Source organism: Schistocerca cancellata, chromosome 1 (genome assembly GCF_023864275.1).
Source record: "Schistocerca cancellata isolate TAMUIC-IGC-003103 chromosome 1, iqSchCanc2.1, whole genome shotgun sequence".
NCBI classification, from domain to species: Eukaryota; Metazoa; Arthropoda; class Insecta; order Orthoptera; family Acrididae; genus Schistocerca; species Schistocerca cancellata.
The window spans coordinates 1,115,173,774-1,115,186,751 of record NC_064626.1 but is presented as its reverse complement, the minus strand read 5'-3'; the positions used below and the strand labels follow the sequence as shown (position 1 = coordinate 1,115,186,751).

General features: G+C 41.7%; 1 protein-coding gene across 3 annotated transcripts in view; it reads left to right on the top strand.

The window, feature by feature from the left end:
• Positions 1–12,978, top strand: part of LOC126092154 (regulator of G-protein signaling loco) — a 247,546-nt gene that overhangs the window by 69,627 nt on the left and 164,941 nt on the right. The window lies entirely within an intron of this gene.

Here is a 12,978-nt window from a genome sequence, read left to right as displayed (position 1 = left end):
CACTGAGGTGAAAAAAGTCATAGGATACCGTCTAATATCGTGTCGGGCCTCCTTTTCCCCGGCATAGTGCAGCGAACTTTTCTGATAGTACGAGGATCACTCCAAAAGAAATGCACACTATTTTTGTAAAAATACCGTTTTCAGTCTGCACGTGTGAAAGTTTTACAGTGTGTAGATACATCCTTCCCGCTTGTTTTCAAACTTAGTTCATCTGTTCGCGTGAGTGGCGCCGTCACATCATGTCTTCAAGATGGCTGCTACACTTCGCGTTCGTCAGAAGCAACATGCTGTCATAGAATTCCTGTGCTGTGAAAACGAGACAGTGGGAAACATCCACAAGAGGCTGAAAAAGGTGTATGGAGATGCTGCTGTCGATCGCAGAACAGTTAGTTGGTGGGCAAGCAGCTTACGTGATGAAAGCAGGCACGGCAATATTGAGGATTGTCCTCGCAGCGGCAGGCCTCGTACTGCTCACACTCCAGACAATGTGCAGAGAGTTAACAAATTGGTGACTGCTGACAGACACAGCACAGTGAACGAATTGTCACGCTACATTGGGATAGGGAAACTGAAAGACTCTCTTCGTGGAACAAGGTTAGCGGCTCTAACAGGTTGGTCCAGAATTTTACCGTGCGGGTATACAGGCGCTGGTTCCAAGATGACGTAAGGCAGTTGAGAGGGATGGAAATTATGTGGAAAAATGAAAATATTGTTCCTAAAGGATGTATCTACACACTGTAACACTTTCAAACACGTAGAATAAAAGATGGCTTCAAAAAAAAAAAATACTGTGCATTTCTTTTGGAGTGACCCTCGTATTTGTCTGGAGTGTAGCCTCGTACGGAAGTGAAACGTGGACAATAAACAGTTCAGACAACAAAAGAATAAAAGCTTTTGATGCGTTGTGCTACAGAAGAACGTTTGAAAATTACGTGATTGCAGCGGGTATGTAATAAAGAAATGTTGAACCGATTCGGAGAGAACGGAAATTTAAGGCGCAACTGGACTAAAAGAAGGGATATGTCACATCCTGAGGCATCAAGCTATAGTTAATTTGAAAATGGATGGAAGTATAGGGGGGAAAGTCTTAGAGGGATGCCAAGACTTGAATACAATAAGCAAGTTGAAACGAATATGGTTTGCAGTAGTTATATAAAGATAATAAAAGATGTGCGCGAGATAGACTAGCGTTGAGAGCGGCATCAGACCTGCCTTTGGACTGTTGATCTAATACAGCAGTTGCTGTCGTTGTAAGTTAGAGAATCCCGACCAACATGTAAGCGTGTACGTGAGAGATCTGGATACAAAACTCCACTAATGCACCGCATGTTACTTAACCTTCATGCACTTACGTAGTTTCAGAATGACGCAGCCCCTATTGTTTCACGTACAGATACATGAGACGTTTCCTGAAAAGCGAATAGGAGGGGATGGTGGTGCTGTTTCGTGACCATCTCTTTTACCTAATCCGACCCAATTTTATTCCTTCTTGTAGGGTCATACAAAAATCCTCCTGTGCAGATCGTGTGTCGTGTCTGAACCGGATATCCTGACAAGAAATTTTCTACTGGCGACATTGTTCGATGAACGCAGGCTGTTTGAAATGGTACAACAGAATTTTTTGTGACGACATCTTGCTTGCATAAAAGTTAGCAGACACTTCCTTGAACAACTGTTGTGAATATCAAATCAACGTGTACGTTGGTCAGATAAATGAAATTATTACATGTATGCTCCTATTTTTATAATCTTGATCAGACGGTAAATTTGAAATTGTCTTACTTTGCTTATAAGTTTTGATCCAATAGTTTACGGCCCACGATTCCCTGAATCGAATCCTCCATCAGCCCTAATAGTTAATCATCAGTATGGAAACACCCTGCATAAACTAACTGGTACTTCTACATTCATTCTCCGCGAAACACTCTAAAATTCGTGGCAGAAGGTACTGCCTGTTGTCCCACTTGGTAAGGCTGCTTTCCATTCACGAATGGAGTGTGGGAAAAATGTTGCTTATTTATTTTTGTGCGAGCTGTTATTAGTCGAATTTTGTCGCCATCCCTCCGGTTTTTGTAAGTGGTAAAACAGTATTCGAAGTTTCCGACGTGAAAGCTAAATCTTGCAATTTGGTAAACAGGTTTTTACGAGAAAGGGCGTCTTTTTCTGAGTATTTTTGTCTCACTCCCTCGCCAGTCAAAGGTTGTTGCCACTTGGACACCCCTTCGTTGCGCACATTCTATGTTCCAGCTTAGACCGATCAGATATATAGCTTAGACCGATCGGATATAGATGTAGTATTCCACTATGGTTCGTGTGCACAAGGCTGACATTTTGTTGAACTATGACTGAATATTACCAAACATTGTAAGAGATTAAAATTAGGTAAACACATAACCTGCGGAAAACTGGAGGCTGCAGTTTAACTGTACATGCGTACTCTAAAGACCACTGCAACGTGCGTTGCAGATGGTACTTACCATTGTTATCACTCATCAGGGTTTCTTCCTATTCGTGTTTGCAGCGCGGGAGGACTGCTGAAATTAACTTCCGCCGGTGCATGGGCATGATAATATTAAATACGACACGCTTGCCCTATGATCTGCAAAATGTTATATTTTGATCCCGAACCCGACTATGGCATAAGAAGCCTAAAGCCGGTTTGTAATCAAATAAACAATAAATTTGCGGAACATCAGGATATTTTGCCGAAATGCCTCTGTACGCTCTGTGACCGGTCAAGTCTTTCGCGGATGCTACGGGAGCGATACGTAGGCCGCTGCAGAATGTTCCTGATTACTTAGTACTGATTCTTGAAATTTTGTTAATACACTTTCGTTGGATAGTTGACGTCTATCTGCAGGCGTCTTCTTGTTCAGATTTTTCAGCGTTTTGTACCACTCTGCCATCGGCCAAAGAAACCTGAAACCATTCATGCTGCCCTTCGTCGTATACGTTCAATATTCACTGTTAGTTCTGTTTGGTAGGGGTATCACGAGCGTTCTGTAAGGCGATCTTCTTTGCAGAGAAATTTTCGCAGTATCCAACAAGTGAACCGAACTCCGCCGCTTTGTTTACATCTATGGAATATACGAATATTTCATACCCCGTCAAATTATATTACTCCAGGGTAAAACATCATCTTACAACATGAACTGCAGTAGTCCTGTTCCATGTCCCTACGGCACACCAAATATTGCCTGCGCTTCTGTAGATTCGTCTCCATCAAGGATAACGTGCTGCGTTTTGCCTCCCAAGTAATTACAAATCCAATAAAAACATGATTCCATATCCCGTACGAATGTACTTTTATTCGATGTTTCTGTGGTACACTTTGCAAAAGTCTGGGACACCAAATCCATCAACTTACCTCTGCTAATGGGTCTTATAACATCTTGTGTAAATAGGACGAAGTAGATTTTATATGATCGATATTATCGAAATCCCTGACGTTTTCCAAGCAGACTGTACTTCGTCCCAGTTGCGGTAATAATGTTGGAACTCAGAATCTGTTCTAGATGCTCCCCTTTATTTCGACCAGCTCGTTTCCAAACGCTGCTCAAAGGATCTGCAGTAAACTGTGAACGAGAATGTAGCTACTTCATTCGTAAATTTTGTTTAGAACTTAGCAGGCATTCCTTCGAACCCATAGTGTTGTTGAATTTTAGCGATTTCGGCAGTACTGTTTGTACTGGTTGGTCCACAATTCCTCTTTGTTGCGTAGCGTCAAACTAATGGCGGTAGCATTTTTTGAATTTTTTTCTATATGAAGAAATTCCTTTACAGACGCTCTCGAATGTCGTTAAAATAGGCGTCGTTCGAATTAAAGTGTGGCAGTTTTTGGTAAGTTAAAACGTTACGAGTATTAATAATACAGCATATGGGCAAATACTCTGCGGTTTGTTTAATAGTTATTTGTGTGGCTTGGTGGAAAGGATGAGGATGAAGCGTGTGGCTTGAATCAGTACTCTAATATAGAATGTAAGAGAAGAGTAGTCATATCGTCGATATCTCGCAACACGAAAAGTTTTGTAGTAAACAAAGCAATTATGTGTGACATGTCGCAAAATTGGCTTATCTTGATGTTTGCTGGAGAGCCTCTCGAACTACACTGACGAGAAAAAAAGAATTGCAGCACCAAGGAGGAGTTGTGCGACATACGTGAACGGTGGTAAGCGTGTTTCTACATCTGATCTGAAAGATCATGGGGCATGGATGTGTGTGATGTCCTTAGGTTAGTTAGGTTTAAGTAGTTCTAAGTTCTAGGGGACTGATGACCTCAGAAGTTAAGTCGCATAGTGCTCAGAGCCATTTGAACCATTTTTTGCAAGATTATGTCTATTCAGATTTCGTGCCAGTCGCATACGAGTGGCGCTAGTATTGTCACTATGAGGATGCAAATCAGGTTTGCTTTATATACACGCTGTAACGGTTGTGAACGTTAGTTACTTTTGACATTGGACATGGTGAGATATGTTAGTCAAGAATGCCTTTAAGGCGACATGACACTATAATCGATACCTCACTGAATTCGAACAGTGTCTTGTGATAGGGCTACGAGGAGCTGGATGTACCTTCTGCAATATTGCAGAAAGACTTGGCAAGAATTAGCCACTGTACATGACTGCTGGCCGCAGTGGTCTCGAGAATTTACAGTCGCACAAAAAACCGGGCTCCTGGCGGCCACGTGGCACTACCGAGAGGGAGGACCACCGTGCTCGACATTTGGCTCTGGCGCTGCTTCTGCAGTAGCAATTTGAGCAAGAGTTGGCATCCAGTTACACAATGAATTTTTTACTTCAAGGAGAGCTCCAAGCCAGACACCTTGCAGCATGCGTGCCACTGATCCCGGACCACTGCCATTTGCGACTGCAGAGGCGTCAAGCGAGAGCTCATTGGAGGGCAGGGTGAAGGTTTGTGTGTTTTGTGATGAAAGCTGTTTCTGCCTCGCCGCCAGTGACGAGTGTGTTTGGTAAGGAGGAGGCCAGTTGAGGGCCTGCAACCAAACTGTCTGCGTGCTGGACACACTGGACTTATGCCTGAATTTAAGGTCTGGGGTACCATTTTGTATGACAGCAGGAGCAATCTCGACGTTATCCTACTCACCCTGACCGCAAATTTGTATGGCTTGCGGGTGGTTCGACTTGTTGTGCTGCCATTCATGAACAGCTTTGCAGGGGGTGCTTTCCAGCAATATAACGTTCGACCACATGACGCTGTTGTAACCCAACATGCTCTACAGAGTTTCGACATGTTGCCTTGGCCTGCTCGAATACCGGATCTGTCTCCAATCGAGCACATATGGGACACCATTGGACAATTCCAGTGTTGACCGACCAAGTGCAACAGGAATGGAACTCCATCCCACGAACTGACAACCGGAACCTATACAACACAGTGCCTGCACATTTACTTGCTTGCATTCAACATTCTGACGGTTACACCGGTTATTATTGTACCAACATTTCACATTTGCAGTGGCTTATCTCGCGCTTGCATTAACGTATGATTTTGCAGTGTTAATCACTTAAATATGTTACCTAGACAAATGTAGTCTCGAAATTTCAATATTCTACATTAATTATTATTAGATGTTGCGATTTTTTTCTGTCAGCATATTTGCCGTTAACACCTTTGTTACGGAGCTGCGGGTTTTTCTTTTGTAGTCAACGTCATAATGGACTGCACGTGTGTCGTCGAAACATTTGTTTTTTATTTATCTTCAAATGACAGACGGAACATGTTTCGTTTTTTGTTGTCGTTTCGGACGTATCTGTTGACCCACTAGTTGTTATTAAGCTGTCTGGGTGCTGACCTTGTGCTATGACAAAGTTCTGACAAGGTCGCCTATCCGTTATGCTACATATGTTGCTTGCAGTGTTAGCTAACAGGAATAATCATTACACATGCCAGCATAGTATTTCTCAAAACAGCAGCATGCTTTTATAATTTTTTACTTTAATTTTCGTGTGGTGTTTCAGTCTGCGCCGACATCCGGGAAATAAGAAAATACCCCCTGGATCAAGATTAGGACGCCAACGTATCGGACGCCGAAGTGGTTTATCGAAACCGTAGAAACAACGAGTATGACTAGACAATAACTGAATCACACTTGTTTCAGTACGCCTTGGCTGTAAGGGAAAAGAATCGAGCAAGAATGGCGTAAATTTGAACAGAATAGAATGAATCGCTCCTTTGAGCTAGCATCTTTCTTTAGTGTAAAATCAAACTATGAATTGTAAGAACTGATCATCAGTTACGTTACGTAGTATCTAATCTGTCGTAGTAGTGTCCTTTGCTATTGAGCTATTTTTTGAGCATTTTTTCTGCTATTGGAAAATCATGCTCACCACTGAAGAAAAATTGATATAATTTCCCACCGAGAACCTCTGGAACAGACTCAGCGATTACTCTAAATCTTCGAAAAGCATGGTACTAAATCTTTCTGTAAAGTGTAGCTGGTAACGATTCATAGTTTCTTGCTCGTATATGATTTTAAACAGCCCCTGCTAAATTTTAAGTTTATAAAACAACTCTCTCCCTCCATCTTTTTTGTAACTGCTTACCGAGGACAATACTGGCTCGCTTTGTACGAGGATAAATAGTCAAATTTCTACATAATCAGACATCTCGTAAGTCTCGTAAGGAGAGCAGCGCGCTTCGTTACAGGATCATTTAGTAATCGCGAAAGCGTTACGGAGATGATAGATAAACTCCAGTGGAAGACTCTGCAGGAGAGACGCTCAGTAGCTCGGTACGGGCTTTTGTTAAAGTTTCGAGAACATACCTTCACCGAAGAGTCAAGCAGTATATTGCTCCCTCCTACGTATATCTCGCGAAGACACCATGAGGATAAAATCAGAGAGATTAGAGCCCACACAGAAGCATACCGACAATCCTTTCCACGAACAATACGAGACTGGAATAGAAGGGAGAACCGATAGAGGTACTCAGGGTACCCTCCACCACACACCGTCAGGTGGCTTGCGGAGTATGGATGTAGATGTAGAGAGGTAACAACGTTGGGCTGACAGATTTATTTCAAACTTTGTACACCTTCAGTAGGGCATTAAATAACACAATGAGCAACTAGTAAGATGCACTACTCTTGCATTTCTGAGAAAATCGCAGGACAAGTTTAACGCGTGTATTATGTAACTGTGCGTTAGAGTTTGTGGTGGTCAAGTGTTTAGCGTTCGAGCTTCGTAACACGAACGTGTAAGAGACGACTGTTCGACTGTCGCTCAAACTTAATTTTTAATCTATATTTTTTAATCACTGGTCATATTATTTAATTTGTACGACATTTGAGGGATAACATAATTAAAAAACCCGCGTATTCGCATGAAGTTTTAGTGAATTTCTTGTTATTTTGCTAATTACTATTTTTAATTAAATTTAATTGTTAGAACAAACATTTTTATAACTATCAACAAGTGAACGAAGACACGCTTATAGTTTTCAAAAAATGGTTCAAATGGCTCTGAGCACTATGGGACTTAACATCTGAGGTCATCAGCCCCCTAGAACTTAGAAATACTTAAACCTAACTAACCTAAGGACATCACTCACATCCATGCCCGAGGCAGGATTCGAACCTGCGACCGTAGCGGTCGCGCTGTTCCAGACTGAAACGCCCAGAACCGCTCGGCCACAACGGCCGGCGCTTATAGTTTTCCTGAAAATGTATGCATGTAGGGATTTGCGAAATCCCTTATACATGCAATCTGGTAAGGGATCCGGAACTACTTTTTTTTTTTTCACCACCTCAACGCTTCGAGATGCAGACACAGAGGCAGGCCCCATTAATCAGTTAGCTGCGCAGCGGTGAGACGTTGCTAATGTAGCAAGAAGCAATAGTGTAGGTGCATTTTTTTATGACAGAATTTACACCTGCACTACAAAAATGAAGGTTTGAGCGGGTGTCGAACCGTCGCCTCACACTCGTTCGTCTTACGAAGCGCGAACGCTAACCACTTGAACACCATTAACTCTAACGTCCGGCACCTACGCACAGATACACCAGTTACATAATAGACACGTTAAACGTCTCCTGCGATTTTCTCAGAAATGCCAGTCGTGCATCTTACTAGTTGCTCATTATGTTGTTTTAATGGCCTACTAAATGTATACGAATTTTTTAAGTAATCCGTGATCCCAACGTCGTGGCCGCCCCTTGTGAGTAGCTGAAGAAGAAGGAACAGCAACAATTCGTAATAAGAAAAGGAGGAAGATTTGTGACTGTCGCAGGAATGGGCGTCGTGAACCAGGAAATTAGGTACACCTGTAACTTACCCTTAACAAGACGGATCTGTTGCGGTTTATTATCGGTTGCCCGACGGAATTGTCTTTTCATCATGATAATGGGCTACAAACATGTAATGAGGGAACGACATGTCCTATCACAAATTATCTATGACATTAAGCTGTTTACTGATTTACAGATTTACATGTGTAACATTATATATATGTTTTACGTTTTGGTAAGAGAACGCATCACGATTTAGTTGTTCAGTATAAACAAATTTTAATATCCTATGAGTGTCTGGCTATATATGTCGTAATGAATGTGATTGGATGTACCTTTTAAATTGTAACATATCATGCATTGAAGGCTGGCTGAATGGACAGTGTCCGAACGCCACAATAAAAATTTAAAAAAAGACTTTAATGGAGAGACAAACATTGTGTTCTAGAGTAGTCGTAGGTTTCAAAAGCATGTATGGAAGAAAACTACAAGAGAGAATTAACATAAGGTGACTATCATTGCTGCTGATTAAAGCATAGGAGATCGTCGGTATGCAGGGATACATAAATCATATAGAAAGAAGGTGAGATGTTATTAACAATAAAAACTAACATGTGGCAGGTTACGACTTGGGTGTAGTTTATCACCTTTGTTTTTAATTTATATCTTGACAATACCATTACATAAAGAAGGACGTAACACAAACCTATAAAGGTTTTCTATAAACATTATTGGACTGGACTGATTTGGGGGAAGAGACCAAACAGCGAGGTCATCAGTCTCATTGGATTAGGGGAGGTTGGGGAAGGAAGTCGGCCGCGCCCTGTCAAAGAAACCATCCCGGCATTTGCTTAAAGCGATTTAGGAAAATCACGGAAAAAATAGATCCTCCCTAATGCGAGTCCAATGTGCGAACCACTGCGCCACCTCGCTCGGTATATAAACATTATTGCAAATTTTATCTTTAATATTTACAGCTGGTCATGTTACCACACCATATTATCATCAAACAATTTCACAACCAGTACTTCTTAAATCACTAAACGTTGCAGCCAAGCTCTGCCTTTCTACACGTAAAATTGTGAAATCAAGAAATGTCCTTTGCCTGTCTTTATTGGTAGGAAGTAAGCTAAATCTCGCAGTAACTACCAGTGACTAAGTTAACTGACGCAAGTTTCTGGGTTCCTGCACGCGTTTCGTTCAAGAAGTATGTTTTGACTATAAACTGGAGTTATCAGGTCGCTGAGAAAAGAACTAGGAAATACACAATAATGGAATTTCACAAAATAATCTGTGTGACGAACTAGTTAAGAACAACAAGAATCACAAAGTAAAGTGCCATAGATTACAGAAACAAATTGTTAGATTGCAGCAACAAATTGTTTAACTAAATACAGAAGTTGTCCGATGGAAAATTATTTAACTGGTACTCCAGAACTATCCACAAGTAAGGAGAAACGCTTTCAGTGCAAATACAAGATTTATACAACGGATGCAGAATTGAAAACGCATCGGATCATTAGATCTACTGCTTGCTGGAATGAGAAGGGCTTAAGAGGCTGTCTTCCGTTGCACAGCTCCGCGTTACCCTGCCGAGGTAGATATTCAAATGTTAACCATTGCTTTGAGCACTCATGTGCGAAGAATGTGGCTTGGCGCGATTCAGAAGGTCAAGGAGGACTGGCGCTCGGGCGAGGGGGCTCGTTAAACCGCGCGACGGGTACGCGTGCGTGCTGTATGCGGCGTGTCAACAAAGAGCCGGCGACAGCGTGAATGTTTTTGTCACGGTCTCGTGTACCAACATTTACAATTGTGGAGAAATACTGCACCAAAATTAATAAATGCTAAGAAGAATAAAGACATGTCGCAACTGCGGACGCTAGTTGGCCATTGGATCGCTCGTAGTGTGGCCTCCTGAGGGACGAAAAGTAGCAGGACGCAGTTGTAATCGCGTTATTGCGCTCCCTCGCCTGGAGAAATACTGCACCAAAATTAATAAATGCTAAGAAGAATAAAGACATGTCGCAACTGCGGACGCTAGTTGGCCATTGGATCGCTCGTAGTGTGGCCTCCTGAGGGACGAAAAGTAGCAGGACGCAGTTGTAATCGCGTTATTGCGCTCCCTCGCCTGCACTAGACCGCAAGATTATCGGTGTCTTAAGGTGGGTGATACAGCTTTCAGGTGGGGACAAAACCTGGCACTGTTGGTCCCTGGCAAAGTGCCCGCAGTCCAATCCTCAGTCGATGCACTGATCACTTAGCGCTTCTTCTTCTCTAACAGTGATTTCTGTTTGTGAAAGTACAGAACTGCACCGTGGTTTGGAGTCCACGTTTAATTCTAGTTACTCGGATGATTATCTGGACAAATCAGTTCAAATAACGGAGGACTCCAAGAGCAAGCCAGTAAAATACTACCTTGCCTAGTAAAGCACAGTGCTGAAATGAACCTTCAGATTGGTGTTATGACATCTGAACCTTAAAACACGGCAGATCATTGGATCTTCATTAGAGGAGCATAAGCCACGCGCTGGCTTCATTTTTGAACCCTTTCAGACCTGATTTTTTTTCTGGGGGAGGAAATTTTTTTTATGTGCCAATGCTCTTAAGTGATTTTTTAATGATTTTACATGCAAGATTTAGTCAAAAATATCTACCCATTTTCGAAACATACTTTGTACAGCGGCTTCATTTTGTGGTCTAAAATAACTAATTACGAAATATTCTCTATTGTAATAAATAATAAAATGATAATTCAATAATAATCATGCAAAATAACAGTAACAATATTCAATTATACATTGTAATATAGCGAACTAACCACATCCGTGTATTCTGGTGGTCACGAGCTTTTGCGCAGTGCTACATTGACAGTTGGCACTTGCGCTTGATGAAAAGTCTGAACATTCACAAATGTTTAAAAGTCACAGCAAAAGTTAATGGTCTGAAATGGTTAAAGTTATTCTAATTTTTAATTTGCATTTTTATCAGTGCTGCTCGCATTGCAATCATTCTTACGAGTCAGTTCCATTTTCCACTGTGTACTGATTTCGATTAATCACAGTAAAATCTGAATAATAAAAAAAAAATTGTACCAGATAGCATAAAATATTGAACGAATCGTTCGTATTTAAAGAATTTCCAGATAGTTCCCACAGTTGCAGGTCCAAACCGCTGTTAAACTCAGTTAATAATACATAAATTGGGGTTATCGTATGAAAATCATGGCCCTATTCCCAAAAGGACTTTTGTTTTTGGGAAGGACTATGATATGATGGATATTCTTAAAATGATTACTGATACCCAGTTCTGTTCAGTGCAAACGAATATGTTGTAGCATTGTTCACCGGCTTAGTTAATAAATATGATAACGTTCCGTTATTTCTCGTAGACAAAAACCTGTAGAGGTACCAAATTACAGCCGTCTTTCCGAAAAAGCATATACACAGATGTTTAGAACGGGTGGTAGGGACAGAGCATCGAGTGACATTATACTGAGTGCACTATCCGAAAATTACCTCGAGCAATTAAACAGAGAACCGACTTGTGGAGATAACATCTTGGACCTACTGATAACAAACAGACCCGAACTTTTCGACTCTGTAAGTGCAGAACAGGGAATCAGTGATCATGAGGCCGTTGCAGTATCCCTGAATATGGAAGTTAATAGGAATATAAAAAAGGGAGGAATGTTTATCTGTTTAGCAAGAGTAATAGAAGGCAGATTTCAGACTATCTAACAGATCAAAACGAAAATTTCTGTTCCGACACTGACAATGTTGAGTGTTTATGGAAAAAGTTCAAGGCAATCGTAAAATGCGTTTTAGACAGGTACGTGCCGAGTAAAACTGTGAAGGACGGGAAAAACCCACCGTGGTTCAACAACAGTTAGGAAACTACCGCGAAAGCAAAGAGAGCTTCACTCCAAGTTTAAACGCAGCCAAAACCTCTCAGACAAACAGAAGCTAAACGATGTCAAAGTTAGCGTAAGGAAGGCTATGCGTGAAGCGTTCAGTGAATTCGAAAGTAAAATTCTATGTACCGACTTGACAGAAAATCCTAGGAAGTTCTGGTCTTACGTTAAATCAGTAAGTGGCTCGAAACAGCATATCCAGACACTCCGGGATGATGATGGCATTGAAACAGAGGATGACACGCGTAAAGCTGAAATACTAAACACCTTTTTCCAAAGCTGTTTCCCAGAGGAAGACCGCACTGCAGTTCCTTCTCTAAACCCTCGCACAAACGAAAAAAATGGCTGACATCGAAATAAGTGTCCAAGGAATAGAAAAGCAACTGGAATCACTCAACAGAGGAAAGTCCACTGGACCTGACGGGATACCAATTTGATTCTACACAAAGTACGCGAAAGAACTTGCCCCCCTTCTAACAGCCGTGTACCGCAGGTCTCTAGAGGAACGGAAGGTTCCAAATGATTGGAAAAGAGCACAGATAGTCCCAGTCTTCCAGAAGGGTCGTCGAGCAGATGCGCAAAACTATAGACCTATATCTCTGACGTCGATCTGTTGCAGAATTTTAGAACATGTTTTTTGCTCGCGTATCATTTCGTTTCTGGAAACCCAGAAGCTACTCTGTAGGAATCAACATGGATCCCGGAAACAGCGATCGTGTGAGACCCAACTCGCTTTATTTGTTCATGAGACCCAGAAAATATTAGATACAGGCCCCCAAGTAGATGCCATTTTCCTTAACTTCCGGAAGGCGTTCGATACAGT